A 27,298-nucleotide genomic window follows, 5' to 3' on the forward strand; every position below is an offset into this window, starting at 1 on the left:
TCACAATCGATTAAAAAGGACTATGGATTAAAGCATTTAATGTCAATGGCCATTCTAAGCTGAATGTGCCTGCTCTCGTCAGATCGCAGAAGTTACACAGCTTAAGGCCTCGCTAGTACCAGTGTGGGAGACTGTCTGGGAATCCGTGGTGCGGTTGACTTTTTATTATGTCGTTTAGATTTTGTTTCACAATCGATTAAAAAGGACTATGGATTAAAGCATTTAATGTCAATGGCCATTCTAAGCTGAATGTGCCTGCTCTCGTCAGATCGCAGAAGTTACACAGCTTAAGGCCTCGCTAGTACCAGTGTGGGAGACTGTCTGGGAATCCGTGGTGCGGTTGACTTTTTATTATGTCGTTTAGATTTTGTTTCACAATCGATTAAAAAGGACTATGGATTAAAGCATTCAATGTCAATGGCCATTCTAAGCTGAATGTGCCTTCTCTCGTCAGATTGCAGAAGTTACACAGCTTAAGGCCTCGCTAGTACCAGTGTGGGAGACTGTCTGGGAATCCGTGGTGCGGTTGACTTTTTATTATGTCGTTTAGATTTTGTTTCACAATAGATTAAATAGGACTATGGATTAAAGCATTTAACGTCAATGGCAATTCTAAGCTGAATGTGCCTGCTCTCGTCAGAACGCAGAAGTTACACAGCTTAAGGCCTCGCTAGTACCAGTGTGGGAGACAGTCTGGGAATCCGTGGTGCGGTTGACTTTTTATTATGTTGTTTAGATTTTGTTTCACAATAGATTAAATAGGACTTTGGATTAAGGCTTTTAATGTCAATGGCCATTCTAAGCTGAATTTGCCTTCTCTCGTTAGATCGCAGAAGTTACACAGCTTAACGCTTCGCTAGTACCAGTGTGGGAGACTGTCTGGGAATCCGTGGTGCGGTTGACTTTTTATTATGTCGTTTAGATTTTGTTTCACAATAGATTAAATAGGACTATGGATTAAAGCATTTAACATCAATGGCCATTCTAAGCTGAATGTGCCTGCTCTCGTCAGATCGCAGAAGTTACACAGCTTAAGGCCTCACCAGTACCAGTGTGGGAGACTGTCTGGGAATCCGTGGTGCGGTTGACTTTTTATTATGTTGTTTAGATTTTGTTTCACAATAGATTAAATAGGACTTTGGATTAAGGCTTTTAATGTCAATGGCCATTCTAAGCTGAATTTGCCTGCTCTCGTTAGATCGCAGAAGTTACACAGCTTAACGCTTCGCTAGTACCAGTGTGGGAGACTGTCTGGGAATCCGTGGTGCGGTTGACTTTTTATTATGTCGTTTAGATTTTGTTTCACAATTGATTAAAAAGGACTATGGATTAAAGCATTTAATGTCAATGGCCATTCTAAGCTGAATGTGCCTGCTCTCGTCAGAACGCAGAAGTTACACAGCTTAAGGCCTCGCTAGTACCAGTGTGGGAGAGTGTCTGGGAATCCGTGGTGCGGTTGCATTTTTATTATGTCGTTTAGATTTTGTTTCACAATAGATTAAATAGGACTATGGATTAAAGCATTTAACGTCAATGGCCATTCTAAGCTGAATGTGCCTGCTCTCGTCAGATCGCAGAAGTTACACAGCTTAAGGCCTCGCTAGTACCAGTGTGGGAGACTCTCTGGGAATCTGTGGTGCGGTTGACTTTTTATTATGTTGTTTAGATTTTGTTTCACAATAGATTAAATAGGACTATGGTTTAAGGCTTTTAAAGTCAATGGCCATTCTAAGCTGAATGTGCCTGCTCTCTTCAGATCGCAGAAGTTACACAGCTTAAGGCCTCGCTAGTACCAGTGTGGGAGACTGTCTGGGAATCCGTGGTGCGGTTGACTTTTTATTATGTCGTTTAGATTTTGTTTCACAATCGATTAAAAAGGACTATAGATTAAAGCATTTAATGTCAATGGCCATTCTAAGCTGAATGTGCCTGCTCTCGTTAGATCGCAGAAGTTACACAGCTTAACGCCTCGCTAGTACCAGTGTGGGAGACTGTCTGGGAATCCGTGGTGCGGTTGACTTTTTATTATGTCGTTTAGATTTTGTTTCACAATAGATTAAATAGGACTATGGATTAAAGCATTTAACGTCAATGGCCATTCTAAGCTGAATGTGCCTGCTCTCGTCAGATCGCAGAAGTTACACAGCTTAAGGCCTCGCTAGTACCAGTGTGGGAGACTGTCTGGGAATACGTGGTGCGGTTGACTTTTTATTATGTCGTTTAGATTTTGTTTCACAATCGATTAAAAAGGACTATGGATTAAAGCATTTAATGTCAATGGCCATTCTAAGCTGAATGTTCCTGCTCTCGTCAGATCGCAGAAGTTACACAGCTTAAGGCCTCGCTAGTACCAGTGTGGGAGACTGTCTGGGAATCCGTGGTGCGGTTGACTTTTTATTATGTCGTTTAGATTTTGTTTCACAATCGATTAAAAAGGACTATGGATTATAGCATTTAATGTCAATGGCCATTCTAAGCTGAATGTGCCTGCTCTCGTCAGATCGCAGAAGTTACACAGCTTAAGGCCTCGCTAGTACCAGTGTGGGAGACTCTCTGGGAATCTGTGGTGCGGTTGACTTTTTATTATGTTGTTTAGATTTTGTTTCACAATAGATTAAATAGGACTATGGATTAAGGCTTTTAAAGTCAATGGCCATTCTGAGCTGAATGTGCCTGCTCTCGTCAGATCGCAGAAGTTACACAGCTTAAGGCCTCGCTAGTACCAGTGTGGGAGACTGTCTGGGAATCCGTGGTGCAGTTGACTTTTTATTATGTCGTTTAGATTTTGTTTCACAATCGATTAAAAAGGACTATGGATTAAAGCATTTAATGTCAATGGCCATTCTAAGCTGAATGTGCCTGCTCTCGTTAGATCGCAGAAGTTACACAGCTTAACGCCTCGCTAGTACCAGTGTGGGAGACTGTCTGGGAATCCGTGGTGTGGTTGACTTTTTATTATGTCGTTTAGATTTTGTTTCACAATAGATTAAATAGGACTATGGATTAAAGCATTTAACGTCAATGGCCATTCTAAGCTGAATGTGCCTGCTCTCGTCAGATCGCAGAAGTCACACAGCTTAAGGCCTCGCTAGTACCAGTGTGGGAGACTGTCTGGGAATCCGTGGTGCGGTTGACTTTTTATTATGTCGTTTAGATTTTGTTTCACAATCGATTAAAAAGAACTATGGATTAAAGCATTTAATGTCAATGGCCATTCTAAGCTGAATGTGCCTGCTTTCGTTAGATCGCAGAAGTTACACAGCTTAACGCCTCGCTAGTACCAGTGTGGGAGACTGTCTGGGAATCCGTGGTGCGGTTGACTTTTTATTATGTCGTTTAGATTTTGTTTCACAATCGATTAAAAAGGACTATGGATTAAAGCATTTAATGTCAATGGCCATTCTAAGCTGAATGTGCCTGCTCTCGTCAGATCGCAGAAGTTACACAGCTTAAGGCCTCGCTAGTACCAGTGTGGGAGACTGTCTGGGAATCCGTGGTGCGGTTGACCTTTTATTATGTCGTTTAGATTTTGTTTCACAATCGATTAAAAAGGACTATGGATTAAAGCATTTAATGTCAATGGCCATTCTAAGCTGAATGTGCCTGCTCTCGTCAGATCGCAGAAGTTACACAGCTTAAGGCCTCGCTAGTACCAGTGTGGGAGACTGTCTGGGAATCCGTGGTGCGGTTGACTTTTTATTATGTCGTTTAGATTTTGTTTCACAATCGATTAAAAAGGACTATGGATTAAAGCATTCAATGTCAATGGCCATTCTAAGCTGAATGTGCCTTCTCTCGTCAGATTGCAGAAGTTACACAGCTTAAGGCCTCGCTAGTACCAGTGTGGGAGACTGTCTGGGAATCCGTGGTGCGGTTGACTTTTTATTATGTCGTTTAGATTTTGTTTCACAATAGATTAAATAGGACTATGGATTAAAGCATTTAACGTCAATGGCAATTCTAAGCTGAATGTGCCTGCTCTCGTCAGAACGCAGAAGTTACACAGCTTAAGGCCTCGCTAGTACCAGTGTGGGAGACAGTCTGGGAATCCGTGGTGCGGTTGACTTTTTATTATGTTGTTTAGATTTTGTTTCACAATAGATTAAATAGGACTTTGGATTAAGGCTTTTAATGTCAATGGCCATTCTAAGCTGAATTTGCCTTCTCTCGTTAGATCGCAGAAGTTACACAGCTTAACGCTTCGCTAGTACCAGTGTGGGAGACTGTCTGGGAATCCGTGGTGCGGTTGACTTTTTATTATGTCGTTTAGATTTTGTTTCACAATAGATTAAATAGGACTATGGATTAAAGCATTTAACTTCAATGGCCATTCTAAGCTGAATGTGCCTGCTCTCGTCAGATCGCAGAAGTTACACAGCTTAAGGCCTCACCAGTACCAGTGTGGGAGACTGTCTGGGAATCCGTGGTGCGGTTGACTTTTTATTATGTTGTTTAGATTTTGTTTCACAATAGATTAAATAGGACTATGGTTTAAGGCTTTTAAGGGCAATGGCCGTTCTAAGCTGAATGTGCCTTCTCTCTTCAGATCGCAGAAGTTACACAGCTTAAGGCCTCGCTAGTACCAGTGTGGGAGACTGTCTGGGAATCCGTGGTGCGGTTGACTTTTTATTATGTCGTTTAGATTTTGTTTCACAATCGATTAAAAAGGACTATAGATTAAAGCATTTAATGTCAATGGCCATTCTAAGCTGAATGTGCCTGCTCTCGTTAGATCGCAGAAGTTACACAGCTTAACGCCTCGCTTGTACCAGTGTGGGAGACTGTCTGGGAATACGTGGTGCGGTTGACTTTTTATTATGCCGTTTAGATTTTGTTTCACAATCGATTAAAAAGGACTATGGATTAAAGCATTTAATGTCAATGGCCATTCTAAGCTGAATGTGCCTGCTCTCGTCAGATCGCAGAAGTTACACAGCTTAAGGCCTCGCTAGTACCAGTGTGGGAGACTGTCTGGGAATCCGTGGTGCGGTTGACTTTTTATTATGTCGTTTAGATTTTGTTTCACAATCGATTAAAAAGGACTATGGATTATAGCATTTAATGTCAATGGCCATTCTAAGCTGAATGTGCCTGCTCTCGTCAGATCGCAGAAGTTACACAGCTTAAGGCCTCGCTAGTACCAGTGTGGGAGACTCTCTGGGAATCTGTGGTGCGGTTGACTTTTTATTATGTTGTTTAGATTTTGTTTCACAATAGATTAAATAGGACTATGGATTAAGGCTTTTAAAGTCAATGGCCATTCTGAGCTGAATGTGCCTGCTCTCGTCACATCGCAGAAGTTACACAGCTTAAAGCCTCGCTAGTACCAGTGTGGGAGACTGTCTGGGAATCCGTGGTGCAGTTGACTTTTTATTATGTCGTTTAGATTTTGTTTCACAATCGATTAAAAAGGACTATGGATTAAAGCATTTAATGTCAATGGCCATTCTAAGCTGAACGTGCCTGCTCTCGTTAGATCGCAGAAGTTACACAGCTTAACGCCTCGCTAGTACCAGTGTGGGAGACTGTCTGGGAATCCGTGGTGCGGTTGACTTTTTATTATGTCGTTTAGATTTTGTTTCACAATAGATTAAATAGGACTATGGATTAACGCTTTTAACGTCAATGGCCATTCTAAGCTGAATGTGCCTGCTCTCGTCAGATCGCAGAAGTCACACAGCTTAAGGCCTCGCTAGTACCAGTGTGGGAGACTGTCTGGGAATCCGTGGTGCGGTTGACTTTTTATTATGTCGTTTAGATTTTGTTTCACAATCGATTAAAAAGAACTATGGATTAAAGCATTTAATGTCAATGGCCATTCTAAGCTGAATGTGCCTGCTTTCGTTAGATCGCAGAAGTTACACAGCTTAACGCCTCGCTAGTACCAGTGTGGGAGACTGTCTGGGAATCCGTGGTGCGGTTGACTTTTTATTATGTCGTTTAGATTTTGTTTCACAATCGATTAAAAAGGACTATGGATTAAAGCATTTAATGTCAATGGCCATTCTAAGCTGAATGTGCCTGCTCTCGTCAGATCGCAGAAGTTACACAGCTTAAGGCCTCGCTAGTACCAGTGTGGGAGACTGTCTGGGAATCCGTGGTGCGGTTGACTTTTTATTATGTCGTTTAGATTTTGTTTCACAATCGATTAAAAAGGACTATGGATTAAAGCATTTAATGTCAATGGCCATTCTAAGCTGAATGTGCCTGCTCTCGTCAGATCGCAGAAGTTACACAGCTTAAGGCCTCGCTAGTACCAGTGTGGGAGACTGTCTGGGAATCCGTGGTGCGGTTGACTTTTTATTATGTCGTTTAGATTTTGTTTCACAATCGATTAAAAAGGACTATGGATTAAAGCATTCAATGTCAATGGCCATTCTAAGCTGAATGTGCCTTCTCTCGTCAGATTGCAGAAGTTACACAGCTTAAGGCCTCGCTAGTACTAGTGTGGGAGACTGTCTGGGAATCCGTGGTGCGGTTGACTTTTTATTATGTCGTTTAGATTTTGTTTCACAATAGATTAAATAGGACTATGGATTAAAGCATTTAACGTCAATGGCAATTCTAAGCTGAATGTGCCTGCTCTCGTCAGAACGCAGAAGTTACACAGCTTAAGGCCTCGCTAGTACCAGTGTAGAAGACAGTCTGGGAATCCGTGGTGCGGTTGACTTTTTATTATGTTGTTTAGATTTTGTTTCACAATAAATTAAATAGGACTTTGGATTAAGGCTTTTAATGTCAATGGCCATTCTAAGCTGAATTTGCCTTCTCTCGTTAGATCGCAGAAGTTACACAGCTTAACGCTTCGCTAGTACCAGTGTGGGAGACTGTCTGGGAATCCGTGGTGCGGTTGACTTTTTATTATGTCGTTTAGATTTTGTTTCACAATAGATTAAATAGGACTATGGATTAAAGCATTTAACATCAATGGCCATTCTAAGCTGAATGTGCCTGCTCTCGTCAGATCGCAGAAGTTACACAGCTTAAGGCCTCACCAGTACCAGTGTGGGAGACTGTCTGGGAATCCGTGGTGCGGTTGACTTTTTATTATGTTTAGATTTTGTTTCACAATAGATTAAATAGGACTTTGGATTAAGGCTTTTAATGTCAATGGCCATTCTAAGCTGAATTTGCCTTCTCTCGTTAGATCGCAGAAGTTACACAGCTTAACGCTTCGCTAGTACCAGTGTGGGAGACTGTCTGGGATTCCGTGGTGCGGTTGACTTTTTATTATGTCGTTTAGATTTTGTTTCACAATTGATTAAAAAGGACTATGGATTAAAGCATTTAACGTCAATGGCCATTCTAAGCTGAATGTGCCTGCTCTCGTCAGATCGCAGAAGTTACACAGCTTAAGGCCTCGCTAGAACCAGTGTGGGAGACTCTCTGGGAATCTGTGGTGCGGTTGACTTTTTATTATGTCGTTTAGATTTTGTTTCACAATAGATTAAATAGGACTATGGATTAAAGCATTTAACGTCAATGGCCATTCTAAGCTGAATGTGCCTGCTCTCGTCAGATCGCAGAAGTTACACAGCTTAAGGCCTCGCTAGTACCAGTGTGGGAGACTCTCTGGGAATCTGTGGTGCGGTTGACTTTTTATTATGTTGTTTAGATTTTGTTTCACAATAGATTAAATAGGACTATGGTTTAAGGCTTTTAAAGTCAATGGCCATTCTAAGCTGAATGTGCCTGCTCTCTTCAGATCGCAGAAGTTACACAGCTTAAGGCCTCGCTAGTACCAGTGTGGGAGACTGTCTGGGAATCCGTGGTGCGGTTGACTTTTTATTATGTCGTTTAGATTTTGTTTCACAATCGATTAAAAAGAACTATGGATTAAAGCATTTAATGTCAATGGCCATTCTAAGCTGAATGTGCCTGCTTTCGTTAGATCGCAGAAGTTACACAGCTTAACGCCTCGCTAGTACCAGTGTGGGAGACTGTCTGGGAATCCGTGGTGCGGTTGACTTTTTATTATGTCGTTTAGATTTTGTTTCACAATCGATTAAAAAGGACTATGGATTAAAGCATTTAATGTCAATGGCCATTCTAAGCTGAATGTGCCTGCTCTCGTCAGATCGCAGAAGTTACACAGCTTAAGGCCTCGCTAGTACCAGTGTGGGAGACTGTCTGGGAATCCGTGGTGCGGTTGACTTTTTATTATGTCGTTTAGATTTTGTTTCACAATCGATTAAAAAGGACTATGGATTAAAGCATTTAATGTCAATGGCCATTCTAAGCTGAATGTGCCTGCTCTCGTCAGATCGCAGAAGTTACACAGCTTAAGGCCTCGCTAGTACCAGTGTGGGAGACTGTCTGGGAATCCGTGGTGCGGTTGACTTTTTATTATGTCGTTTAGATTTTGTTTCACAATCGATTAAAAAGGACTATGGATTAAAGCATTCAATGTCAATGGCCATTCTAAGCTGAATGTGCCTTCTCTCGTCAGATTGCAGAAGTTACACAGCTTAAGGCCTCGCTAGTACCAGTGTGGGAGACTGTCTGGGAATCCGTGGTGCGGTTGACTTTTTATTATGTCGTTTAGATTTTGTTTCACAATAGATTAAATAGGACTATGGATTAAAGCATTTAACGTCAATGGCAATTCTAAGCTGAATGTGCCTGCTCTCGTCAGAACGCAGAAGTTACACAGCTTAAGGCCTCGCTAGTACCAGTGTAGGAGACAGTCTGGGAATCCGTGGTGCGGTTGACTTTTTATTATGTTGTTTAGATTTTGTTTCACAATAAATTAAATAGGACTTTGGATTAAGGCTTTTAATGTCAATGGCCATTCTAAGCTGAATTTGCCTTCTCTCGTTAGATCGCAGAAGTTACACAGCTTAACGCTTCGCTAGTACCAGTGTGGGAGACTGTCTGGGAATCCGTGGTGCGGTTGACTTTTTATTATGTCGTTTAGATTTTGTTTCACAATAGATTAAATAGGACTATGGATTAAAGCATTTAACATCAATGGCCATTCTAAGCTGAATGTGCCTGCTCTCGTCAGATCGCAGAAGTTACACAGCTTAAGGCCTCACCAGTACCAGTGTGGGAGACTGTCTGGGAATCCGTGGTGCGGTTGACTTTTTATTATGTTTAGATTTTGTTTCACAATAGATTAAATAGGACTTTGGATTAAGGCTTTTAATGTCAATGGCCATTCTAAGCTGAATTTGCCTTCTCTCGTTAGATCGCAGAAGTTACACAGCTTAACGCTTCGCTAGTACCAGTGTGGGAGACTGTCTGGGAATCCGTGGTGCGGTTGACTTTTTATTATGTCGTTTAGATTTTGTTTCACAATTGATTAAAAAGGACTATGGATTAAAGCATTTAACGTCAATGGCCATTCTAAGCTGAATGTGCCTGCTCTCGTCAGAACGCAGAAGTTACACAGCTTAAGGCCTCGCTAGTACCAGTGTGGGAGAGTGTCTGGGAATCCGTGGTGCGGTTGCATTTTTATTATGTCGTTTAGATTTTGTTTCACAATAGATTAAATAGGACTATGGATTAAAGCATTTAACGTCAATGGCCATTCTAAGCTGAATGTGCCTGCTCTCGTCAGATCGCAGAAGTTACACAGCTTAAGGCCTCGCTAGTACCAGTGTGGGAGACTCTCTGGGAATCTGTGGTGCGGTTGACTTTTTATTATGTTGTTTAGATTTTGTTTCACAATAGATTAAATAGGACTATGGTTTAAGGCTTTTAAAGTCAATGGCCATTCTAAGCTGAATGTGCCTGCTCTCTTCAGATCGCAGAAGTTACACAGCTTAAGGCCTCGCTAGTACCAGTGTGGGAGACTGTCTGGGAATCCGTGGTGCGGTTGACTTTTTATTATGTCGTTTAGATTTTGTTTCACAATCGATTAAAAAGGACTATAGATTAAAGCATTTAATGTCAAAGGCCATTCTAAGCTGAATGTGCCTGCTCTCGTTAGATCGCAGAAGTTACACAGCTTAACGCCTCGCTAGTACCAGTGTGGGAGACTGTCTGGGAATCCGTGGTGCGGTTGACTTTTTATTATGTCGTTTAGCTTTTGTTTCACAATAGATTAAATAGGACTATGGATTAAAGCATTTAACGTCAATGGCCATTCTAAGCTGAATGTGCCTGCTCTCGTCAGATCGCAGAAGTTACACAGCTTAAGGCCTCGCTAGTACCAGTGTGGGAGGCTGTCTGGGAATCCGTGGTGCGGTTGAATTTTTATTATGTCGTTTAGATTTTGTTTCACAATCGATTAAAAAGGACTATGGATTAAAGCATTTAATGTCAATGGCCATTCTAAGCTGAATGTCCCTGCTCTCGTCAGATCGCAGAAGTTACACAGCTTAAGGCCTCACCAGTACCAGTGTGGGAGACTGTCTGGGAATCCGTGGTGCGGTTGACTTTTTATTATGGCGTTTCGATTTTGTTTCACAATTGATTAAAAAGGACTATGGATTAAAGCATTTAACGTCAATGGCGATTCTAAGCTGAATGTGCCTGCTCTCGTCAGAACGCAGAAGTTACACAGCTTAAGGCCTCACTAGTACCAGTGTGGGAGACTGTCTGGGAATCCATGGTGCGGTTGAATTATTATTATGTCGTTTAGATTTTGTTTCACAATCGATTAAAAAGGACTATAGATTAAAGCATTTAATGTCAATGGCCATTCTAAGCTGAATGTTCCTGCTCTCGTCAGATCGCAGAAGTTACACAGCTTAAGTCCTCGCTAGTACCAGTGTGGGAGACTGTCTGGGAATCCGTGGTGCGGCTGACTTTTTATTATGTCGTTTAGATTTTGTTTCACAATCGATTAAAAAGGACTATGGATTAAAGCATTTAATGTCAATGGCCATTCTAAGCTGAATGTGCCTGCTCTCGTAAGATCGCAGAAGTTACACAGCTTAACGCCTCGCTAGTACCAGTGTGGGAGACTGTCTGGGAATCCGTGGTGCGGTTGACTTATTATTATGTCGTTTAGATTTTGTTTCACAATAGATTAAATAGGACTATGGATTAAAGCATTTAACGTCAATGGCCATTCTAAGCTGAATGTGCCTGCTCTCGTCAGATCGCAGAAGTTACACAGCTTAAGGCCTCGCTAGTACCAGTGAGGGAGACTGTCTGGGAATCAGTGGTGCGGTTGAATTTTTATTTTGTCGTTTAGATTTTGTTTCACAATCGATTAAAAAGGACTATGGATTAAAGCATTTAATGTCAATGGCCATTCTAAGCTGAATGTCCCTGCTCTCGTCAGATCGCAGAAGTTACACAGCTTAAGGCCTCGCTAGTACCAGTGTGGGAGACTGTCGGGGAATCCGTGGTGCGCTTGACTTTTTATTATGTCGTTTAGATTTTGTTTCACAATCGATTAAAAAGGACTATGGATTAAAGCATTTAATGTCAATCGCCATTCTAAGCTGAATGTGCCTGCTCTCGTCAGATCGCAGAAGTTACTCAGCTTAAGGCCTCGCTAGTACCAGTGTGGGAGACTGTCTGGGAATCCGTGGAGTGGTTGACTTTTTATTATGTCGTTTAGATTTTTGTTTCACAATCGATTAAAAAGGACTATGGATTAAAGCATTTAATGTCAATGGCAATTCTAAGCTGAATGTGCCTGCTCTCGTCAGATCGCAGAAGTTACACAGCTTAAGGCCTCGCTAGTACCAGTGTGGGAGACTGTCTTGGAATCCGTGGTGCGGTTGACTTTTTATTATGTCGTTTAGATTTTGTTTCACAATCGATTAAAAAGGACTATGGATTAAAGCATTTAACGTCAATGGCCATTCTAAGCTGAATGTGCCTGCTCTCGTCAGAACGCAGAAGTTACACAGCTTAAGGCCTCGCTAGTACCAGTGTGGGAGAGTGTCTGGGAATCCGTGGTGCGGTTGCATTTTTATTATGTCGTTTAGATTTTGTTTCACAATAGATTAAATAGGACTATGGATTAAAGCATTTAACGTCAATGGCCATTCTAAGCTGAATGTGCCTGCTCTCGTCAGATCGCAGAAGTTACACAGCTTAAGGCCTCGCTAGTACCAGTGTGGGAGACTCTCTGGGAATCTGTGGTGCGGTTGACTTTTTATTATGTTGTTTAGATTTTGTTTCACAATAGATTAAATAGGACTATGGTTTAAGGCTTTTAAAGTCAATGGCCATTCTAAGCTGAATGTGCCTGCTCTCTTCAGATCGCAGAAGTTACACAGCTTAAGGCCTCGCTAGTACCAGTGTGGGAGACTGTCTGGGAATCCGTGGTGCGGTTGACTTTTTATTATGTCGTTTAGATTTTGTTTCACAATCGATTAAAAAGGACTATAGATTAAAGCATTTAATGTCAAAGGCCATTCTAAGCTGAATGTGCCTGCTCTCGTTAGATCGCAGAAGTTACACAGCTTAACGCCTCGCTAGTACCAGTGTGGGAGACTGTCTGGGAATCCGTGGTGCGGTTGACTTTTTATTATGTCGTTTAGCTTTTGTTTCACAATAGATTAAATAGGACTATGGATTAAAGCATTTAACGTCAATGGCCATTCTAAGCTGAATGTGCCTGCTCTCGTCAGATCGCAGAAGTTACACAGCTTAAGGCCTCGCTAGTACCAGTGTGGGAGGCTGTCTGGGAATCCGTGGTGCGGTTGAATTTTTATTATGTCGTTTAGATTTTGTTTCACAATCGATTAAAAAGGACTATGGATTAAAGCATTTAATGTCAATGGCCATTCTAAGCTGAATGTCCCTGCTCTCGTCAGATCGCAGAAGTTACACAGCTTAAGGCCTCACCAGTACCAGTGTGGGAGACTGTCTGGGAATCCGTGGTGCGGTTGACTTTTTATTATGGCGTTTCGATTTTGTTTCACAATTGATTAAAAAGGACTATGGATTAAAGCATTTAACGTCAATGGCGATTCTAAGCTGAATGTGCCTGCTCTCGTCAGAACGCAGAAGTTACACAGCTTAAGGCCTCACTAGTACCAGTGTGGGAGACTGTCTGGGAATCCATGGTGCGGTTGAATTATTATTATGTCGTTTAGATTTTGTTTCACAATCGATTAAAAAGGACTATAGATTAAAGCATTTAATGTCAATGGCCATTCTAAGCTGAATGTTCCTGCTCTCGTCAGATCGCAGAAGTTACACAGCTTAAGTCCTCGCTAGTACCAGTGTGGGAGACTGTCTGGGAATCCGTGGTGCGGCTGACTTTTTATTATGTCGTTTAGATTTTGTTTCACAATCGATTAAAAAGGACTATGGATTAAAGCATTTAATGTCAATGGCCATTCTAAGCTGAATGTGCCTGCTCTCGTAAGATCGCAGAAGTTACACAGCTTAACGCCTCGCTAGTACCAGTGTGGGAGACTGTCTGGGAATCCGTGGTGCGGTTGACTTATTATTATGTCGTTTAGATTTTGTTTCACAATAGATTAAATAGGACTATGGATTAAAGCATTTAACGTCAATGGCCATTCTAAGCTGAATGTGCCTGCTCTCGTCAGATCGCAGAAGTTACACAGCTTAAGGCCTCGCTAGTACCAGTGAGGGAGACTGTCTGGGAATCAGTGGTGCGGTTGAATTTTTATTTTGTCGTTTAGATTTTGTTTCACAATCGATTAAAAAGGACTATGGATTAAAGCATTTAATGTCAATGGCCATTCTAAGCTGAATGTCCCTGCTCTCGTCAGATCGCAGAAGTTACACAGCTTAAGGCCTCGCTAGTACCAGTGTGGGAGACTGTCGGGGAATCCGTGGTGCGCTTGACTTTTTATTATGTCGTTTAGATTTTGTTTCACAATCGATTAAAAAGGACTATGGATTAAAGCATTTAATGTCAATCGCCATTCTAAGCTGAATGTGCCTGCTCTCGTCAGATCGCAGAAGTTACTCAGCTTAAGGCCTCGCTAGTACCAGTGTGGGAGACTGTCTGGGAATCCGTGGAGTGGTTGACTTTTTATTATGTCGTTTAGATTTTTGTTTCACAATCGATTAAAAAGGACTATGGATTAAAGCATTTAATGTCAATGGCAATTCTAAGCTGAATGTGCCTGCTCTCGTCAGATCGCAGAAGTTACACAGCTTAAGGCCTCGCTAGTACCAGTGTGGGAGACTGTCTTGGAATCCGTGGTGCGGTTGACTTTTTATTATGTCGTTTAGATTTTGTTTCACAATCGATTAAAAAGGACTATGGATTAAAGCATTTAACGTCAATGGCCATTCTAAGCTGAATGTGCCTGCTCTCGTCAGATCGCAGAAGTTACACAGCTTAAGGCCTCGCTATTATCTGTGTGGGAGACTGTCTGGGAATCCGTGGTGCGGTTGAATTTTTATTATATCGTTTAGATTTTGTTTCACAATCGATTAAAAAGGACTATGGATTAAAGCATTTAATGTCAATGGCCATTCTAAGCTGAATGTCCCTGCTCTCGTCAGATCGCAGAAGTTACACAGCTTAAGGCCTCGCTAGTACCAGTGTGGGAGACTGTCTGGGAATCTGTGGTGCGGTTGCCTTTTTATTATGTCGTTTAGATTTTGTTTCACAATCGATTAAAAAGGACTATGGATTAAAGCATTTAATGTCAATGGCCATTCAAAGCTGAATGTTCCTGCTCTCGTCAGATCGCAGAAGTTACACAGCTTAAGGCCTCGCTAGTACCAGTGTGGGAGACTGTCTGGGAATCTGTGGTGCGGTTGACTTTTTATTATGTCGTTTAGATTTTGTTTCACAATAGATTAATTAGGACTATGGATTAAAGCATTTAACGTCAATGGCCATTCTAAGCTGAATGTGCCTGCTCTCGTCAGATCGCAGAAGTTACACAGCTTAAGGCCTCGCTAGTACCAATGTGGGAGACTGTCTGGGAATCCGTGGTGTGGTTGAATTTTTATTATGTCGTTTAGATTTTGTTTCACAATAGATTAATTAGGACTATGGATTAAAGCATTTAACGTCAATGGCCATTCTAAGCTGAATGTGCCTGCTCTCGTCAGATCGCAGAAGTTACACAGCTTAAGGCCTCGCTAGTACCAGTGTGGGAGACTGTCTGGGAATCCGTGGTGCGGTTGAATTTTTATTATATCGTTTAGATTTTGTTTCACAATCGATTAAAAAGGACTATGGATTAAAGCATTTAATGTCAATGGCCATTCTAAGCTGAATGTGCCTGCTCTCGTTAGATCGCTGAAGTTACACTGCTTAACGCCTCGCTAGTACCAGTGTGGGAGACTGTCTGGGAATCCGTGGTGCGGTTGACTTTTTATTATGTCGTTTAGATTTTGTTTCACAATAGATTAATTAGGACTATGGATTAAAGCATTTCACGTCAATGGCCATTCTAAGCTGAATGTGCCTGCTCTCGTCAGATCGCAGAAGTTACACAGCTTAAGGCCTCGCTAGTACCAGTGTGGGAGACTGTCTTTGAATCCGTGGTGTGGTTGAATTTTTATTATGTCGTTTAGATTTTGTTTCACAATCGATTAAAAAGGACTATGGATTAAAGCATTTAATGTCAATGGCCATTCTAAGCTGTATGTCCCTGCTCTCGTCAGATAGCAGAAGTTACACAGCTTAAGGCCTCGCTAGTACCAGTGTGGGAGACTGTCTGGGAATCCGTGGTGCGGTTGACTTTTTATTATGTCGTTTAGATTTTGTTTCACAATAGATTAAATAGGACTATGGATTAAAGCATTTAAAGTCAATGGCCATTCTAAGCTGAATGTGCCTGCTCTCGTCAGAACGCAGAAATTACACAGATTAAGGTCTCGCTAGTACCAGTGTGGGAGACTGGCTGGGAATCCGTGGTACGGTTGAATTTGTATTATGTCGTTTAGATTTTGTTTCACAATCGATTAAAAAGGACTATGGATTAAAGCATTTAATGTCAATGGCCATTCTAAGCTGAATGTCCCTGCTCTCGTCAGTTCGCAGAAGTTACACAGCTTAAGGCCTCGCTAGTACCAGTGTGGGAGACTGTCTGGGAATCCGTGGTGCGGTTGACTTTTTATTATGTCGTTTAGATTTTGTTTCACAATAGATTAAAAAGGACTATGGATTAAAGCATTTAATGGCAATGGCCATTCTAAGCTGAATGTGACTGCTCTCGTCAGATCGCAGAAGTTACACAGCTTAAGTCCTCGCTAGTACCAGTGTGGGAGACTGTCTGGGAATCCGTGGTGCAGTTGACTATTTATTATGTCGTTTAGATTTTGTTTCACAATCGATTAAAAAGGACTATGGATTAAAGCATTTAATGTCAATGGCCATTCAAAGCTGAATGTGCCTGCTCTCGTCAGATCGCAGAAGTTACACAGCTTAAGGCCTCACTAGTACCAGTGTGGGAGACTGTCTGGGAAACTGTGGTGCGGTTGACTTTTTATTATGTCGTTTAGATTTTGTTTCACAATAGATTAAATAGGACTATGGATTAAAGCATTTAACGTCAATGGCAATTCTAAGCTGAATGTGCCTGCTCTCGTCAGAACGCAGAAGTTACACAGCTTAAGGCCTCGCTAGTACCAATGTGGGAGACTGTCTGGGAATCCGTGGTGTGGTTGAATTTTTATTATGTCGTTTAGATTTTGTTTCACAATAGATTAATTAGGACTATGGATTAAAGCATTTAACGTCAATGGCCATTCTAAGCTGAATGTGCCTGCTCTCGTCAGATCGCAGAAGTTACACAGCTTAAGGCCTCGCTATTATCTGTGTGGGAGACTGTCTGGGAATCCGTGGTGCGGTTGAATTTTTATTATATCGTTTAGATTTTGTTTCACAATCGATTAAAAAGGACTATGGATTAAAGCATTTAATGTCAATGGCCATTCTAAGCTGAATGTCCCTGCTCTCGTCAGATCGCAGAAGTTACACAGCTTAAGGCCTCGCTAGTACCAGTGTGGGAGACTGTCTGGGAATCTGTGGTGCGGTTGCCTTTTTATTATGTCGTTTAGATTTTGTTTCACAATCGATTAAAAAGGACTATGGATTAAAGCATTTAATGTCAATGGCCATTCAAAGCTGAATGTTCCTGCTCTCGTCAGATCGCAGAAGTTACACAGCTTAAGGCCTCGCTAGTACCAGTGTGGGAGACTGTCTGGGAATCTGTGGTGCGGTTGACTTTTTATTATGTCGTTTAGATTTTGTTTCACAATAGATTAATTAGGACTATGGATTAAAGCATTTAACGTCAATGGCCATTCTAAGCTGAATGTGCCTGCTCTCGTCAGATCGCAGAAGTTACACAGCTTAAGGCCTCGCTAGTACCAGTGTGGGAGACTGTCTGGGAATACGTGGTGCGGTTGAATTTTTATTATATCGTTTAGATTTTGTTTCACAATCGATTAAAAAGGACTATGGATTAAAGCATTTAATGTCAATGGCCATTCTAAGCTGAATGTCCCTGCTCTCGTCAGATAGCAGAAGTTACACAGCTTAAGGCCTCGCTAGTACCAGTGTGGGAGACTGTCTGGGAATCCGTGGTGCGGTTGAATTATTATTATGTCGTTTAGATTTTGTTTCACAATCGATTAAAAAGGACTATGGATTAAAGCATTAAATGTCAATGGCCGTTCTAAGCTGAATGTCCCTTCTCTCGTCAGATCGCAGAAGTTACACAGCTTAAGGCCTCGCTAGTACCAGTGTGGGAGACTGTCTGGGAATCCGTGGTGTGTTTGGCTTTTTATTATGTTGTTTAGATTTTATTTCACAATAGATTAAATAGGACTATGGATTAAGGCTTTTAATGTCAATGGCCATTCTAAGCTGAATGTGCCTGCTCTCGTCAGATCGCAGAAGTTACACAACTTAAGGCCTCGCTAGTACCAGTGTCGGAGACTGTCTGGGAATCCGTGGTGCGGTTGAATTTTTATTATGTCGTTTAGATTTTGTTTCACAATCGATTAAAAAGGACTATGGATTAAAGCATTTAATGTCAATGGCCATTCTAAGCTGAATGTGCCTGCTCTTGTCAGATCGCAGAAGTTACACAGCTTAAGGCCTCGCTAGTACCAGTGTGGGAGACTGTCTGGGAATCCGTGGTGCGGTTGAATTTTTATTATGTCGTTTTAGATTTTGTTTCACAATCGATTAAAAAGGACTATGGATTAAAGCATTTAATTTCAATGGCCATTCTAAGCTGAATGTGCCTTCTATCGTCAGATCGCAGAAGTTACACAGCTTAAGGCCTCGCTAGTACCAGTGTGGGAGACTGTCTGGGAATCCGTGGTGCGGTTGAATTTTTATTATGTCGTTTAGATTTTGTTTCACAATCGATTAAAAAGGACTATGGATTAAAGCATTTAATGTCAATGGCCATTCTAAGCTGAATGTGCCTGCTCTCGTCAGATCGCAGAAGTTACACAGCTTAAGGCCTCGCTAGTACCAGTGTGGGAGACTGTCTGGGAATCCGTGGTGTGGTTGACTTTTTATTATGTCGTTTAGATTTTGTTTCACAATCGATTAAAAAGGACTATGGATTAAAGCATTTAATGTCAATGGCCATTCTAAGCTGAATGTCCCTGCTCTCGTCAGATAGCAGAAGTTACACATCTTAAGGCCTCGCTAGTACCAGTGTGGGAGACTGTCTGGGAATCCGTGGTGCGGTTGACTTTTTATAATGTCGTTTAGATTTTGTTTCACAATAGATTAAATAGGACTATGGATTAAAGCATTTAACGTCAATGGCCATTCTAAGCTGAATGTGCCTGCTCTCGTCAGAACGCAGAAGTTACACAGCTTAAGGCCTCGCTAGTACCAGTGTGGGAGACTGTCTGGGAATCCGTGGTGCGGTTGAATTTTTATTATGTCGTTTAGATTTTGTTTCACAATCGATTAAAAAGGACTATGGATTAAAGCATTTAATGTCAATGGCCATTCTAAGCTGAATGTCCCTGCTCTCGTCAGATAACAGAAGTTACACAGCTTTAGGCCTCGCTAGTACCAGTGTGGGAGACTGTCTGGGAATCCGTGGTGCGGTTGCCTTTTTATTATGTCGTTTAGATTTTGTTTCACAATAGATTAAATAGGACTATGGATTAAAGCATTTAACGTCAATGGCCATTCTAAGCTGAATGTGCCTGCTCTCGTCAGAACGCAGAAGTTATACAGCTTAAGGCCTCGCTAGTACCAGTGTGGGAGACTGTCTGGGAATCCGTGGTGCGGTTGAATTTTTATTATGTCGTTTAGATTTTGTTTCACAATCGATTAAAAAGGACTATGGATTAAAGCGTTTAATGTCAATGGCCATTCTAAGCTGAATGTGCCTGCTCTCGTTAGATCGCAGAAGTTACACAGCTTAACGCCTCGCTAGTACCAGTGTGGGAGACTGTCTGGGAATCTGTGGTGTGGTTGACTTTTTATTATGTTGTTTAGATTTTGTTTCACAATAGATTAATTAGGACTATGGATTAAAGCATTTAACGTCAATGGCCATTCTAAGCTGAATGTGCCTGCTCTCGTCAGATCGCAGAAGTTACACAGCTTAAGGCCTCGCTAGTACCAGTGTGGGAGACTATCTGGGAATACGTGGTGCAGTTGACATTTTATTATGTCGTTTAGATTTTGTTTCACAATCGATAAAAAAGCACTATGGATTAAAGCGTTAAATGTTAATGGCCATTCTAAGCTGAATGTGCCTGCTTTCGTCAGATCGCAGAAGTTACACAGTTTAAGTCCTTGCTAGTACCAGTGTGGGAGACAGTCTGGGAATTCATGGTGCGATTGCCTTTTTATTATGTCGTTTAGATTTTGTTTCAAAATCGATTAAAAAGGACTATGGATTAAAGCATTTAATGTCAACGGCCATTCTTAGCTGAATGTGCCTGCTCTTGTCAGATTTCAGAAGTTACACAACTTAAGTCCTTGCTAGTACCAGTGTGGGAGACTATCTGGGAATCCGTGATGCGGTTGACTTTTTATTATGTCGTTTAGATTTTGTTTCACAATCGATTAAAAAGGACTGTGGATTAAAGCATTTAATGTCAATGGCCGTTCTACGCTGAATGTTCCTGCTCTCGTAAGATTGCAGAAGTTACACAGCTTAAGGCGTCGCTAGTACCAGTGTGGGAGACTGTCTAGGAATCCGTGGTGCGGTTGACTTTTTATTATGTCGTTTGGATTTTGTTTCACAATCGATTAAAAAGGACTATGGACTAACACATTTAATGTCAACGGCCATTCGAAGCTGAATGTGCCTGCTCTCGTCAGATCGCAGAAGTTACACAGCTTAAGTCCTTGTAAGTACCAGTGTGGGAAACTGTCTGGGAATTCGTGGTGCGGTTGACTTTTTATTATGTCGTTTAGATTTTGTTTCACAATCGAATAAAAAGGACTATGGATTAAAGCATTTAGTGTCAATGGCCATTCTAAGATGGATGTTCCTGCTGTGGTCAGATCGCAGAAGTTACGCAGATTAAGGCCCCACTAGTACCAGTGTGGGAGACTGTCTGGGAAACCGTGGTGTGGTTTACTTTTTATTATGTAGTTTAGATTTTGTTTCACAATCGATTAAAAAGGACTGTGGATTAAAGCATTTAATGTCAATGGCCATTCTAAGCTGAGTGTGCCTGCTCTCGTCAGATCGCAGAAGTTACACAGCTTAATGTCTCGCTAGTACCAGTGTGGGAGACTCCGTGGTGCGTTTGAAATCTTATTATGTCTTTTAGATTTTGTTTTACAATCGATTAAAAAGTACTATGGATTAAAGCATTTAATGGCAATATCCATTCTAAGCTGAATGTGCCTTCTCTCGTCTGATCTCAGAAGTTACACAGTTTAAGTCCTCGCTAGTACCAGTGTGGGAGACTGTCTGGGAATCCGTCGTGCGCTTGCCCTTTTATTATGTCATTTAGATTTTTGTTTCACAATAGTTTAAAAAGGACTATTGATTAAAGCATTTAATGTTAATGGCTATTGTTAGCTGAATGTTCCTGCTCTCGTCACATCGCAGAAGTTACACAGCTTAAGGTCTCGCTAGTACCAGTGTGGGAGACTGTCTGGGAATCCGTGGTGTGGTTGACATCTTATTATGTCGTTTAGATTTTGTTTCACAATAGATTAAAAAGGTCTATGGATTAAAGCATTTAATGTCAATGGCCATTCTAAGCTGAATGTGCCAGCTCTCATCAGATCGCAGAAGTTACACAGCTTAAAGCCTCGCTAGTACCAGTGTGGGAGACTGTCTGGGAATCCGTGGTGTGGTTGCTATTTTATTATGTCGTTTAGATTTTGTTTCACAATCGATTAAAAAGGACTATGGATTAAAGCATTTAATGTCAATATCCATTCTAAGATGAATGTGCCTTCTCTCGTCTGATCGCAGAAGTTACACAGCTTAAGGCCTCGCTAGTACCATTGTGGGAGACTGTCTAGGAATCCGTGGTGCGGTTGCCTTTTTATTATGTTGTTTAGATTTTGTTTCAATATCGATTAAAAAGGACTATGGATTAAAGCATTCAATGTCAAAGGCCATTCTAAGCTGAATGTGCCTGCTCTCGTCAGATCGCAGAAGTTACACAGCTTAATGACTCGCTAGTACCAGTGTGGGAGACTGTCTGGGAATCCGTTGTGCGGTTGATTTTTTATTATGTCGTTTAGATTTTGTTTCACAATCGATTAAATAGGACTATGGATAAAACATTCAAAGTAAATGGCCATTCTAAGCTGAATGTGCCTGCACTCGTCAAATCGCAGAAATTACACAGCTTAAGGCCTCGCTAGTACCAGTGTGGGAGACCGTCTGGGAATGCGTTGTGCGGTTGACTTTATAAAATGACGTTTAGATTTTGTTTCACAATAGATTAAAAAGGTCTATGGATTAAAGCATTTAATGTCAATGGCCATTCTAAGCTGAATGTGCCTGCCCTCGTCAGATCGCAGAAGTTACACAGCTTAAGTCCTCGCTAGTACCAGCGTGGGAGACTGTCTGGGAATCGTTGGTGCGGTTGACCTTTTATTATGTCGTTTAGATTTTTTTTCACAATCGATTAAAAAGGACTATGGATTAAAGCATTTAATGTCAATGGCCATTCTAAGCTGAATGTGCCTGCCTTTGTCAGATCGCAGAAGTTACGCAGCTTAAGGCCTCGCTAGTACCAGTGTGGGAGACTGTCTGGGAATCCGTGGTGCGGTTGACTTTTTATTATGTCGTTTAGATTTTGTTTCACAATCGATTAAAAAGGACTATGGATTAAAGCATTTAATGTCAATGGTCATTCTAAGCTGAATGTGCCTGCCCTCGTCAGATCGCAGAAGTTACACAGCTTAAGTCCTCGCTAGTACCAGCGTGGGAGACTGTCTGGGAATCTGTGGTGTGGTTGACTGTCTGGGAATCCATTTTGTGGTTGACTTTTTATTATGTCGTTTAGATTTTGTTTCACAATCGATTAAAAAGGACTATGGATTAAAGCATTTAACTTCAATGGCCATTCTAAGCTGAATGTGTCTGCGCTCGTCAGATCGCAGTAGTTACACAGCTTAAGGCCTCGCTAGTACGAGTGTGGGAGACTGTCTGGGAATCCGTGGTGTGCTTGCCTTTTTATTATGTCGTTTAGATTTTGTTTCACAATCGATTAAAAAGGACTATGGATTAAACCATTTAATGTCAATGGCCATTCTAAGCTGAAAGTGCCTGCTCTCGTCAGATCGCAGAAGTTACACAGCTTAAGACCTTGCTAGAACCAGTGTGTGACACTGTCTGGGAATACGTGGTGCAGTTGCGTTTTTATTTTGTCGTTTAGATTTTGTCTCACAATCGATTAAAAAGGACTATGGATTAAAAGATTTAATGTCAATGGCCATTCTAAGCTGAATGTGCCTCCTCTCGTCAGCTCACAGAAGTTACACAGCTTAAGGCCTCGCTAGTATCAGTGAGGGAAACTGTCTGGGAATCCGTGGTGCGGTTGCCATTTTATTACGTTGTTTCGATTTTGTTTCACAATCGATTAAAAAGGATTATGGATGTCAACTGCCGTTCTAAGCTGAATGTGCTTTGTCTTGTCAGATGGCAGAAATTACACAGCCTAAGGTCTTGCTAGTACCAGTGTGGGCGACTATCTGGGAATCCGTGGAGCGGTTGACTTTTTATTATGTCGTTTAGATTTTGTTTCACAATCAATTCAAAAGGACTATGGATTAAAGCGTTTTTTGTCAATAACCATTCCAAGCTAAATGTGCCTGCTCTCGTCAGATCGCAGATGTTACACAGCTTAAGGCCTCGCTAGTATCAGTGTGGGAGACTGTCTAGGAGTCTGTGGTGCCGTTGCTTTTTTATTATGTCGTTTAAAAAAAAATTCACAATCGATTAAAAAGGACTATGGATTAAAGCATTTAATGTCAATGGCCATTCTAAGCTGAATGTGCCTGCTCTCGTCAGATCGCAGAGGTTACACAGCTTCAGGCATCGCTATTACCAGTGAGGGAGACTGTCTGGGAATCCGTGGTGTGGTTGACTTTTTATTATGTCGTTTAGAATTTGTTTCACAATCGATTAAAAAGGACTATGGATCAAAACATTTAATGTCAATGGCCGTTCTAAGCTGAATGTGCCTTGTCATGGCAGAAGTTACACAGCTTAAGGCCTCGCTTGTAGCAGTGTGGGAGACTGTCTGGGAATCCGTGATGCGGTTGACTTTTTATTATGTCGTTTAGATTTTGTCTCACAATCGATTAAAAAGGACTATGGATTAAAGCATTTAACGTCAATGGCCATTCTAAACTGAATGTGCCTCCTCTCATCAGATCGCAGAAGTTACACAGCTTAAGGCCTCGCTAGTACTAGTGTGGGAGACTGTCTGGTAATCCGTGGCGTGGTTGACATTTTATTATGTTGTTTCGATTTTGTTTCACAATCGATTAAAAAGGACTATGGATTAAAGCATTTAATGTGAATGGCCATTCTTAGCTGAATGTGCCTGCTCTCGTCAGATCGCAGAAGTTACACAGCTTAAGTCCTTGCTAGTACCGGTGTGGGAGTCTATCTGGGAATCCGTGGTGCAGGTGACTTTTTATTTTGTCGTTTAGATTTTGTTTCACAATCGATTAAAAAGGACTATGGATTAAAGCGTTAAATGTTAATGGCCATTCTACGCTGAATATGCCTGCTCTTGTCAGATCGCAGAAGTTACACAGCTTAAGTCCTTGCTAGTACCAGTGTGGGAGACAGTCTGGGAATCCATGGTGCGGTTGAGTTTTTATTATGTCGTTTAGATTTTGTTTCAAAATCGATTAAAAAGGACTATGGATTAAAGCATTTAATGTCAATGGCCATTCTTAGCTGAATGTGCCTGCTCTCGTCAGATCGCAGAAGTTACTCAGCTTAAGTCCTTGCTTGTACCAGTGTGGGAGACTATCTGGGAATACATGGTGCAGTTGACCTTTTATTATGTCGTTTAGATTTTGTTTCACAATCGATTAAAAAGGACTATGGATTAAAGCGTTAAATGTTAACCCCTTAGTGACCACTAATACGCCTTTTTACGTCGGTCACTAATGGGCTTTAGGCTAGGCTGACGCCTTTTCACGTCAGCCTAGTCTAAGTCCTGCACGGGTCTCCCGTGCAGGCAGGAGCCGGGGCTCTGCTGTCTGATGACAGCTGAGCTCCTGCTCCAACGCCCGCGATCGAAGTTTACTCCTATCGCGGCCGTTTAACCCGTTAAATGCCGCCGTCAATAGCGGCCGCGGCATTTAACTTTGTTTACAGAGGGAGTGCGCTCCCTCTGTCACCCATCGGCGGCCCGCGAATGAAATCGCGGGTCTCCGATGGGGTGTCATGGCAGCCGGGGGCTTGATAAAAGCCCCCAGGTCTGCCCTGGACATATTCCTGTTAGGACGCACCGGAGGCACGTCCTAAGGCCTCATGCACACGACCGTAAAAACTCCCGTTATTACGGGTCGTAATTACGACCCGTAATAACGGGCTCATAGACTTCTATTGGCGACGGGTGCCTTCCCGTTTTCTCACGGGAAGGTGCCCGTGCCGTTGAAAAAGATAGAACATGTCCTATTTCAGGCCGTAATAACGGCACGGACAGTCCATAGAAGTCTATGGAGCTCTCGTAATGACGGGTGGCTACATGTGTGCACCTGTCATTACGGCAGCGTTGCTAAGCGACGTCAGTAAATAGTCACTGTCCAGGGAGCTGAAAGAGTTAACCTGATCGGCAGTAACTCTTTCAGCACCCTGGACAGTGACTACCGATCAGTATAAACCTGTAAAAAATAAAAATAAAAGACGTTCATACTTACCGACAACTTCCTGCTTCCTCCAGTCCGGTCTCCTGCCCGTAGCCTTGGTGACGCGTCCCTCTCGACATCCGGCCCGACGTCCTGGATGACGTTTCAGGCCATGTGACCGCTGCAGCCAATCACAGGTCAATCACAGGCTGCAGCGGTCACATGGACTGCCGCGTCATCCAGAGATGTCGGGCTGGATGTGAAGAGAGGGACGCGTCACCAAGACAACGGCCGGGTAAGTATGAATTTCTTTAACTTTTATTACAGAAAAGGCTGTCCCTTCTCTCTATCCTGCACTGATAGAGAGAAGGGGCTGCCGATTAGTGCAGTGCTATTTTGCCGCCAAAAACGTGCCCGTAAATACGGGTGGAATACGGGTGACACTGGACCCATATTTACGGGCACGGGTCCGTAAATACTGGTGCAAAACGGGTGGAATACGTGTGACACCGGACCCGTATTTACGCCAGTATTTACGGGTGGGAAAAAATACGGTCGTGTGCATGAGGCCTAACAGATTGCCTGTCAGATTTACACTGACAGGCAATAATGCTCTGGTATACGAAGTATACCAAAGCATTATAGCAGCGATCGGAAGATCGCACAGTAAAGTCCCCTAGTGGGACTAATGAAATCAGTTATCAAAGTGAAATAAATATTATTAATAAAAAGTACAGTAAAAAAATAAATCCATTTTTTTCCATAAAAAGTGGTTTTATTTAGTAAAAGTGTAAAAAAAAAAAAAAGTACACATATGTGGAATCGCCGCGACCGTAATGACTCCATTAATAAAGTTAATATGTAATTTAAACCGCAAAGTGAACACCGTAAAAAAAAAAACGCAAAAAACCATGCCGAAATTGCAATTTTTTTCCATTGCCCCCCAAAAAAGTCATAATAAAAATGAATCAATAAGTCCCATGCACCCCAAAACAGTACCATTTAAAACTACGTCTTGTCCCGCAGAAAACAAGCCCAAAAAATCACTACATTGATGGAAAAATAAAAAAATTACGGCTCTTGGAAAGCGACGATGCAAAAACAAATAATTTTAGTTCAAAAGTGTTTTTATTGTGCAAAAGTCGTAAAACTTAAAAAAACCTATACATATGTGGTATAACCCTAATCGTACCGACCCATAGAATAAAGGTAACATGTTATTTAGGTCGCATAGTGAACGGCGTCAATTTAAAAACGCATAGAACAATGGCTGAATTTCAGTTTTTTTTTATAATCCCCCCAAAAGGGTTAATAAAAGTTAATATAAAAATTATATGTACCCAAAAATGGTGCTATTAAAAAGCACAACTAATCCCGCAAAAAACAAGTCCTCATACAGCTATGTAGACGAAAAAATAAAAACGTTATAGCTCTTTGAATGCGACTATAGAAAAACGAATAAAATAGCTTGGTCATTAGGGCCTAAAATGGGCTGGTCATTAAGGGGTTAATGGCCATTCTAAGCTGAATGTGCCTGCTTTCGTCAGATCGCAGAAGTTACACAGTTTAAGTCATTGCTAGTACCAGTGTGGGAGACAGTCTGGGAATTCATGGTGCGGTTGCCTTTTTATTATGTCGTTTAGATTTTGTTTCAAAATCGATTAAAAAGGACTATGGATTAAAGCATTTAATGTCAACGGCCATTCTTAGCTGAATATGCCTGCTCTCGTCAGATTTCAGAAGTTACACAGCTTAAGTCCTTGCTAGTACCAGTGTGGGAGACTATCTGGGAATCCGTGATGCAGTTGACTTTTTATTATGTCGTTTAGATTTTGTTTCACAATCGATTAAAAAGGACTATGGATTAAATCATTTAATGTCAATGGCCATTCTAAGCTGAATGTGCCTGCTCTCGTCAGATCGCAGAAGTTACACAGCTTAAGGCCTCGCTAGTACCAGTGTGGGAGACTGTCTGGGAATCGTTGGTGCAGTTGACTATTTATTATGTCGTTTAGATTTTGTTTTACAATCGATTAAAAAGGACTATGGATTAAAGCATTTAATGTCAATGGCCGTTCTACGCTGAATGTGCCTGCTCTCGTAAGATTGCAGAAGTTACACAGCTTAAGGCGTCACTAGTACCAGTGTGGGAGACTGTCTAGGAAT

General features: G+C 41.7%; 90 pseudogenes; all 90 read left to right on the plus strand.

Annotated features, from left to right (window-relative positions):
* The first annotated feature begins 41 nt into the window (after positions 1 to 41).
* LOC142718615 (5S ribosomal RNA) lies at positions 42 to 160 on the plus strand (annotated as a pseudogene).
* Positions 161 to 227: 67 nt separating this feature from the next.
* LOC142718616 (5S ribosomal RNA) lies at positions 228 to 346 on the plus strand (annotated as a pseudogene).
* Positions 347 to 413: 67 nt separating this feature from the next.
* On the plus strand, positions 414 to 532 carry LOC142718573 (5S ribosomal RNA; annotated as a pseudogene).
* Positions 533 to 599: 67 nt separating this feature from the next.
* Positions 600 to 718, plus strand: LOC142718958 (5S ribosomal RNA; annotated as a pseudogene).
* Positions 719 to 971: 253 nt separating this feature from the next.
* On the plus strand, positions 972 to 1,090 carry LOC142719013 (5S ribosomal RNA; annotated as a pseudogene).
* Positions 1,091 to 1,343: 253 nt separating this feature from the next.
* Positions 1,344 to 1,462, plus strand: LOC142718597 (5S ribosomal RNA; annotated as a pseudogene).
* A 67-nt stretch (positions 1,463 to 1,529) lies between these two features.
* On the plus strand, positions 1,530 to 1,648 carry LOC142718754 (5S ribosomal RNA; annotated as a pseudogene).
* A 67-nt stretch (positions 1,649 to 1,715) lies between these two features.
* Positions 1,716 to 1,834, plus strand: LOC142718742 (5S ribosomal RNA; annotated as a pseudogene).
* Positions 1,835 to 1,901: 67 nt separating this feature from the next.
* LOC142719108 (5S ribosomal RNA) lies at positions 1,902 to 2,020 on the plus strand (annotated as a pseudogene).
* A 67-nt stretch (positions 2,021 to 2,087) lies between these two features.
* LOC142718771 (5S ribosomal RNA) lies at positions 2,088 to 2,206 on the plus strand (annotated as a pseudogene).
* Positions 2,207 to 2,273: 67 nt separating this feature from the next.
* On the plus strand, positions 2,274 to 2,392 carry LOC142718665 (5S ribosomal RNA; annotated as a pseudogene).
* A 67-nt stretch (positions 2,393 to 2,459) lies between these two features.
* LOC142718755 (5S ribosomal RNA) lies at positions 2,460 to 2,578 on the plus strand (annotated as a pseudogene).
* A 67-nt stretch (positions 2,579 to 2,645) lies between these two features.
* LOC142718675 (5S ribosomal RNA) lies at positions 2,646 to 2,764 on the plus strand (annotated as a pseudogene).
* A 67-nt stretch (positions 2,765 to 2,831) lies between these two features.
* On the plus strand, positions 2,832 to 2,950 carry LOC142718529 (5S ribosomal RNA; annotated as a pseudogene).
* A 67-nt stretch (positions 2,951 to 3,017) lies between these two features.
* On the plus strand, positions 3,018 to 3,136 carry LOC142718793 (5S ribosomal RNA; annotated as a pseudogene).
* A 67-nt stretch (positions 3,137 to 3,203) lies between these two features.
* On the plus strand, positions 3,204 to 3,322 carry LOC142718577 (5S ribosomal RNA; annotated as a pseudogene).
* A 67-nt stretch (positions 3,323 to 3,389) lies between these two features.
* On the plus strand, positions 3,390 to 3,508 carry LOC142718807 (5S ribosomal RNA; annotated as a pseudogene).
* A 67-nt stretch (positions 3,509 to 3,575) lies between these two features.
* On the plus strand, positions 3,576 to 3,694 carry LOC142718617 (5S ribosomal RNA; annotated as a pseudogene).
* Positions 3,695 to 3,761: 67 nt separating this feature from the next.
* Positions 3,762 to 3,880, plus strand: LOC142718574 (5S ribosomal RNA; annotated as a pseudogene).
* A 67-nt stretch (positions 3,881 to 3,947) lies between these two features.
* LOC142718959 (5S ribosomal RNA) lies at positions 3,948 to 4,066 on the plus strand (annotated as a pseudogene).
* Positions 4,067 to 4,319: 253 nt separating this feature from the next.
* Positions 4,320 to 4,438, plus strand: LOC142718995 (5S ribosomal RNA; annotated as a pseudogene).
* Positions 4,439 to 4,691: 253 nt separating this feature from the next.
* Positions 4,692 to 4,810, plus strand: LOC142718500 (5S ribosomal RNA; annotated as a pseudogene).
* Positions 4,811 to 4,877: 67 nt separating this feature from the next.
* On the plus strand, positions 4,878 to 4,996 carry LOC142718618 (5S ribosomal RNA; annotated as a pseudogene).
* Positions 4,997 to 5,063: 67 nt separating this feature from the next.
* On the plus strand, positions 5,064 to 5,182 carry LOC142718756 (5S ribosomal RNA; annotated as a pseudogene).
* A 253-nt stretch (positions 5,183 to 5,435) lies between these two features.
* On the plus strand, positions 5,436 to 5,554 carry LOC142719134 (5S ribosomal RNA; annotated as a pseudogene).
* Positions 5,555 to 5,621: 67 nt separating this feature from the next.
* Positions 5,622 to 5,740, plus strand: LOC142718794 (5S ribosomal RNA; annotated as a pseudogene).
* Positions 5,741 to 5,807: 67 nt separating this feature from the next.
* On the plus strand, positions 5,808 to 5,926 carry LOC142718578 (5S ribosomal RNA; annotated as a pseudogene).
* Positions 5,927 to 5,993: 67 nt separating this feature from the next.
* LOC142718619 (5S ribosomal RNA) lies at positions 5,994 to 6,112 on the plus strand (annotated as a pseudogene).
* Positions 6,113 to 6,179: 67 nt separating this feature from the next.
* LOC142718620 (5S ribosomal RNA) lies at positions 6,180 to 6,298 on the plus strand (annotated as a pseudogene).
* A 67-nt stretch (positions 6,299 to 6,365) lies between these two features.
* LOC142718528 (5S ribosomal RNA) lies at positions 6,366 to 6,484 on the plus strand (annotated as a pseudogene).
* A 67-nt stretch (positions 6,485 to 6,551) lies between these two features.
* Positions 6,552 to 6,670, plus strand: LOC142719110 (5S ribosomal RNA; annotated as a pseudogene).
* A 253-nt stretch (positions 6,671 to 6,923) lies between these two features.
* Positions 6,924 to 7,042, plus strand: LOC142719014 (5S ribosomal RNA; annotated as a pseudogene).
* A 250-nt stretch (positions 7,043 to 7,292) lies between these two features.
* Positions 7,293 to 7,411, plus strand: LOC142718489 (5S ribosomal RNA; annotated as a pseudogene).
* Positions 7,412 to 7,478: 67 nt separating this feature from the next.
* On the plus strand, positions 7,479 to 7,597 carry LOC142718758 (5S ribosomal RNA; annotated as a pseudogene).
* Positions 7,598 to 7,664: 67 nt separating this feature from the next.
* On the plus strand, positions 7,665 to 7,783 carry LOC142718743 (5S ribosomal RNA; annotated as a pseudogene).
* Positions 7,784 to 7,850: 67 nt separating this feature from the next.
* LOC142718579 (5S ribosomal RNA) lies at positions 7,851 to 7,969 on the plus strand (annotated as a pseudogene).
* Positions 7,970 to 8,036: 67 nt separating this feature from the next.
* On the plus strand, positions 8,037 to 8,155 carry LOC142718621 (5S ribosomal RNA; annotated as a pseudogene).
* Positions 8,156 to 8,222: 67 nt separating this feature from the next.
* LOC142718622 (5S ribosomal RNA) lies at positions 8,223 to 8,341 on the plus strand (annotated as a pseudogene).
* Positions 8,342 to 8,408: 67 nt separating this feature from the next.
* On the plus strand, positions 8,409 to 8,527 carry LOC142718575 (5S ribosomal RNA; annotated as a pseudogene).
* Positions 8,528 to 8,594: 67 nt separating this feature from the next.
* On the plus strand, positions 8,595 to 8,713 carry LOC142718944 (5S ribosomal RNA; annotated as a pseudogene).
* Positions 8,714 to 8,966: 253 nt separating this feature from the next.
* On the plus strand, positions 8,967 to 9,085 carry LOC142719015 (5S ribosomal RNA; annotated as a pseudogene).
* A 250-nt stretch (positions 9,086 to 9,335) lies between these two features.
* On the plus strand, positions 9,336 to 9,454 carry LOC142718598 (5S ribosomal RNA; annotated as a pseudogene).
* Positions 9,455 to 9,521: 67 nt separating this feature from the next.
* On the plus strand, positions 9,522 to 9,640 carry LOC142718760 (5S ribosomal RNA; annotated as a pseudogene).
* Positions 9,641 to 9,707: 67 nt separating this feature from the next.
* LOC142718744 (5S ribosomal RNA) lies at positions 9,708 to 9,826 on the plus strand (annotated as a pseudogene).
* Positions 9,827 to 9,893: 67 nt separating this feature from the next.
* Positions 9,894 to 10,012, plus strand: LOC142718606 (5S ribosomal RNA; annotated as a pseudogene).
* Positions 10,013 to 10,079: 67 nt separating this feature from the next.
* On the plus strand, positions 10,080 to 10,198 carry LOC142719051 (5S ribosomal RNA; annotated as a pseudogene).
* A 67-nt stretch (positions 10,199 to 10,265) lies between these two features.
* Positions 10,266 to 10,384, plus strand: LOC142718928 (5S ribosomal RNA; annotated as a pseudogene).
* Positions 10,385 to 10,451: 67 nt separating this feature from the next.
* Positions 10,452 to 10,570, plus strand: LOC142718549 (5S ribosomal RNA; annotated as a pseudogene).
* Positions 10,571 to 10,637: 67 nt separating this feature from the next.
* On the plus strand, positions 10,638 to 10,756 carry LOC142718442 (5S ribosomal RNA; annotated as a pseudogene).
* Positions 10,757 to 10,823: 67 nt separating this feature from the next.
* Positions 10,824 to 10,942, plus strand: LOC142718479 (5S ribosomal RNA; annotated as a pseudogene).
* A 67-nt stretch (positions 10,943 to 11,009) lies between these two features.
* On the plus strand, positions 11,010 to 11,128 carry LOC142718516 (5S ribosomal RNA; annotated as a pseudogene).
* Positions 11,129 to 11,381: 253 nt separating this feature from the next.
* On the plus strand, positions 11,382 to 11,500 carry LOC142718917 (5S ribosomal RNA; annotated as a pseudogene).
* A 68-nt stretch (positions 11,501 to 11,568) lies between these two features.
* LOC142718984 (5S ribosomal RNA) lies at positions 11,569 to 11,687 on the plus strand (annotated as a pseudogene).
* A 67-nt stretch (positions 11,688 to 11,754) lies between these two features.
* LOC142718599 (5S ribosomal RNA) lies at positions 11,755 to 11,873 on the plus strand (annotated as a pseudogene).
* A 67-nt stretch (positions 11,874 to 11,940) lies between these two features.
* On the plus strand, positions 11,941 to 12,059 carry LOC142718761 (5S ribosomal RNA; annotated as a pseudogene).
* Positions 12,060 to 12,126: 67 nt separating this feature from the next.
* LOC142718745 (5S ribosomal RNA) lies at positions 12,127 to 12,245 on the plus strand (annotated as a pseudogene).
* A 67-nt stretch (positions 12,246 to 12,312) lies between these two features.
* On the plus strand, positions 12,313 to 12,431 carry LOC142718607 (5S ribosomal RNA; annotated as a pseudogene).
* A 67-nt stretch (positions 12,432 to 12,498) lies between these two features.
* Positions 12,499 to 12,617, plus strand: LOC142719052 (5S ribosomal RNA; annotated as a pseudogene).
* A 67-nt stretch (positions 12,618 to 12,684) lies between these two features.
* Positions 12,685 to 12,803, plus strand: LOC142718929 (5S ribosomal RNA; annotated as a pseudogene).
* Positions 12,804 to 12,870: 67 nt separating this feature from the next.
* LOC142718550 (5S ribosomal RNA) lies at positions 12,871 to 12,989 on the plus strand (annotated as a pseudogene).
* Positions 12,990 to 13,056: 67 nt separating this feature from the next.
* Positions 13,057 to 13,175, plus strand: LOC142718443 (5S ribosomal RNA; annotated as a pseudogene).
* A 67-nt stretch (positions 13,176 to 13,242) lies between these two features.
* Positions 13,243 to 13,361, plus strand: LOC142718480 (5S ribosomal RNA; annotated as a pseudogene).
* Positions 13,362 to 13,428: 67 nt separating this feature from the next.
* LOC142718517 (5S ribosomal RNA) lies at positions 13,429 to 13,547 on the plus strand (annotated as a pseudogene).
* A 253-nt stretch (positions 13,548 to 13,800) lies between these two features.
* Positions 13,801 to 13,919, plus strand: LOC142718919 (5S ribosomal RNA; annotated as a pseudogene).
* Positions 13,920 to 13,987: 68 nt separating this feature from the next.
* LOC142718985 (5S ribosomal RNA) lies at positions 13,988 to 14,106 on the plus strand (annotated as a pseudogene).
* Positions 14,107 to 14,359: 253 nt separating this feature from the next.
* On the plus strand, positions 14,360 to 14,478 carry LOC142718999 (5S ribosomal RNA; annotated as a pseudogene).
* Positions 14,479 to 14,545: 67 nt separating this feature from the next.
* On the plus strand, positions 14,546 to 14,664 carry LOC142719039 (5S ribosomal RNA; annotated as a pseudogene).
* Positions 14,665 to 14,731: 67 nt separating this feature from the next.
* On the plus strand, positions 14,732 to 14,850 carry LOC142719085 (5S ribosomal RNA; annotated as a pseudogene).
* A 67-nt stretch (positions 14,851 to 14,917) lies between these two features.
* On the plus strand, positions 14,918 to 15,036 carry LOC142718874 (5S ribosomal RNA; annotated as a pseudogene).
* Positions 15,037 to 15,475: 439 nt separating this feature from the next.
* LOC142719066 (5S ribosomal RNA) lies at positions 15,476 to 15,594 on the plus strand (annotated as a pseudogene).
* Positions 15,595 to 15,847: 253 nt separating this feature from the next.
* On the plus strand, positions 15,848 to 15,966 carry LOC142718972 (5S ribosomal RNA; annotated as a pseudogene).
* Positions 15,967 to 16,033: 67 nt separating this feature from the next.
* LOC142718610 (5S ribosomal RNA) lies at positions 16,034 to 16,152 on the plus strand (annotated as a pseudogene).
* Positions 16,153 to 16,219: 67 nt separating this feature from the next.
* LOC142718966 (5S ribosomal RNA) lies at positions 16,220 to 16,338 on the plus strand (annotated as a pseudogene).
* A 67-nt stretch (positions 16,339 to 16,405) lies between these two features.
* On the plus strand, positions 16,406 to 16,524 carry LOC142718441 (5S ribosomal RNA; annotated as a pseudogene).
* Positions 16,525 to 16,777: 253 nt separating this feature from the next.
* On the plus strand, positions 16,778 to 16,896 carry LOC142719000 (5S ribosomal RNA; annotated as a pseudogene).
* Positions 16,897 to 16,963: 67 nt separating this feature from the next.
* Positions 16,964 to 17,082, plus strand: LOC142719040 (5S ribosomal RNA; annotated as a pseudogene).
* A 67-nt stretch (positions 17,083 to 17,149) lies between these two features.
* LOC142718808 (5S ribosomal RNA) lies at positions 17,150 to 17,268 on the plus strand (annotated as a pseudogene).
* Positions 17,269 to 17,335: 67 nt separating this feature from the next.
* Positions 17,336 to 17,454, plus strand: LOC142718507 (5S ribosomal RNA; annotated as a pseudogene).
* Positions 17,455 to 17,707: 253 nt separating this feature from the next.
* On the plus strand, positions 17,708 to 17,826 carry LOC142718601 (5S ribosomal RNA; annotated as a pseudogene).
* A 67-nt stretch (positions 17,827 to 17,893) lies between these two features.
* On the plus strand, positions 17,894 to 18,012 carry LOC142719130 (5S ribosomal RNA; annotated as a pseudogene).
* A 254-nt stretch (positions 18,013 to 18,266) lies between these two features.
* LOC142718774 (5S ribosomal RNA) lies at positions 18,267 to 18,385 on the plus strand (annotated as a pseudogene).
* A 67-nt stretch (positions 18,386 to 18,452) lies between these two features.
* LOC142718531 (5S ribosomal RNA) lies at positions 18,453 to 18,571 on the plus strand (annotated as a pseudogene).
* Positions 18,572 to 18,638: 67 nt separating this feature from the next.
* LOC142718787 (5S ribosomal RNA) lies at positions 18,639 to 18,757 on the plus strand (annotated as a pseudogene).
* A 253-nt stretch (positions 18,758 to 19,010) lies between these two features.
* On the plus strand, positions 19,011 to 19,129 carry LOC142718784 (5S ribosomal RNA; annotated as a pseudogene).
* Positions 19,130 to 19,196: 67 nt separating this feature from the next.
* LOC142718605 (5S ribosomal RNA) lies at positions 19,197 to 19,315 on the plus strand (annotated as a pseudogene).
* Positions 19,316 to 19,382: 67 nt separating this feature from the next.
* On the plus strand, positions 19,383 to 19,501 carry LOC142718857 (5S ribosomal RNA; annotated as a pseudogene).
* Positions 19,502 to 20,126: 625 nt separating this feature from the next.
* On the plus strand, positions 20,127 to 20,245 carry LOC142718588 (5S ribosomal RNA; annotated as a pseudogene).
* Positions 20,246 to 21,976: 1,731 nt separating this feature from the next.
* LOC142718506 (5S ribosomal RNA) lies at positions 21,977 to 22,095 on the plus strand (annotated as a pseudogene).
* Positions 22,096 to 24,215: 2,120 nt separating this feature from the next.
* Positions 24,216 to 24,334, plus strand: LOC142719119 (5S ribosomal RNA; annotated as a pseudogene).
* Positions 24,335 to 27,010: 2,676 nt separating this feature from the next.
* Positions 27,011 to 27,129, plus strand: LOC142719024 (5S ribosomal RNA; annotated as a pseudogene).
* The last annotated feature ends 169 nt before the right edge of the window (positions 27,130 to 27,298 follow it).

The sequence above is a fragment of the Rhinoderma darwinii genome, unplaced genomic scaffold, assembly GCF_050947455.1.
Source record: "Rhinoderma darwinii isolate aRhiDar2 unplaced genomic scaffold, aRhiDar2.hap1 Scaffold_469, whole genome shotgun sequence".
NCBI classification, from domain to species: domain Eukaryota; kingdom Metazoa; phylum Chordata; class Amphibia; order Anura; family Rhinodermatidae; genus Rhinoderma; species Rhinoderma darwinii.